This window comes from Octopus bimaculoides, chromosome 11, assembly GCF_001194135.2.
Source record: "Octopus bimaculoides isolate UCB-OBI-ISO-001 chromosome 11, ASM119413v2, whole genome shotgun sequence".
Classification (NCBI taxonomy): Eukaryota; Metazoa; Mollusca; class Cephalopoda; order Octopoda; family Octopodidae; genus Octopus; species Octopus bimaculoides.
In genome coordinates, this window is record NC_068991.1 from 18,740,406 (window position 1) to 18,741,805 (window position 1,400).

Here is a 1,400-nt window from a genome sequence, read left to right on the forward strand (position 1 = left end):
CCCCCCATCAAAAGTGAGCCATTATAAAAAGAAGCTGTTGGTGTTTAGTTTAGGAAGCCCCTTTTTGAGTTAGAGAGGTACCTTTTTGGCTTGGAATTTTGTTGTTGTAGATGATGCTTGTTTTCAAGTGAATCACCATTTTGTCTACTATCCCTTCTTTTCCACTACAGATAAAAATCTGTAGTTTCTAGTGACAACTAGAATTTCAGAATTCCATGGCCAATGTAAACCTAGAATGTGGAGGAGATTAAATAAATTAGATAAATCTAAACATTAGGAAACATTTAACCTGGATTTGTACCATTTCTGCTGCTAGTCGATTAATCTTATTGCTCATAATGATTCCTCAAATTGCTAACAATTTCAATAACTTCTTTGGTAGCTGTGCCATCAAGTTTACCAAATATTGATAATATGAGGTAATAAGCATTTTAAATATAGGCACAAGGCCAGAAATTGGGGGTGGGAAGGGAAGGATTTGTTGATTACATCAACTCCAGTACCTGACTGGTACTTATTTTAACAAACCCAAAGGGGCAAAAAGTGAAGCTGACCTCAGCAGAATTAGAACTCAGACGAAGCACCTTAACAACTCTACCAGTTCACCGCCCAAATAATAATAACAATAATCCTTTCTATTATTTTCCAAATTCTAGAAGGAGGGTCTAGTCAATTACATTGACCCCCAGGGCTCAACTGGTACTTATTTTATTGATCCCAAAAAACTGAAAGGCAAAGTCAGCCTTGGCGGGATTTGAACTCAGAATGCAAAGCCAGAAGGAAAGCTGCTAAACGTTTTGTCCAACATGCCAACAATTCCCCCAGCTTGCTGTCATAAGTGACTTGCATCAGCTGGGAAATGAAGCTGGGATGCCCACATGACAGACGAGCATTTTACTATTGAATGACTGATGCTGAATAACAATAATAATAATAATAATAATAATTTTTAAAAAAATGCTTACAGCACTTAGGTTTCCCAAGCAGTCAACCATCTAAGTACCAACTAGGCTCGATGTTGCTTAACTTCGGTGATCGGATGAGAACTGATGCTTTCAACATGATATAGCCGGCAACATTCGTCCTATTTTTTGGGGACTGCCATGTTAGCTTGGTGATAACTATTAATATCCAGTACCACTGCCGCAGTCTCCTTTAGAGAAACTTAGAAATACTAATATTTATAATAATGATAATTGGTGCATTGAGAATGATAAAGAAGGGAGCTGAGAAGTATATTAAGCAACTCACTGGTGACTCCAATCTCCGTGAACTACAAAAGATAACTTTGATGGGTACAGCCCATATACTATGGAAAGCACTCTCCTTCTAAAATGGAATAAATGTGGTGATAATTTTAGCATGCATAGCAAAACATAAGTGCCCTTGCTACTTTTGGC

At 37.6% G+C, this 1,400-nt stretch overlaps 1 protein-coding gene and 1 pseudogene across 1 annotated transcript in view; both read right to left on the bottom strand.

Annotated features, from left to right (window-relative positions):
- LOC106878908 (dihydrolipoyllysine-residue succinyltransferase component of 2-oxoglutarate dehydrogenase complex, mitochondrial) overlaps positions 1-1,400 on the bottom strand; it is a 166,083-nt gene that overhangs the window by 13,281 nt on the left and 151,402 nt on the right. The gene's annotated exons all lie outside the window — the stretch shown is intronic.
- On the bottom strand, positions 959-1,077 carry LOC128249126 (5S ribosomal RNA; annotated as a pseudogene).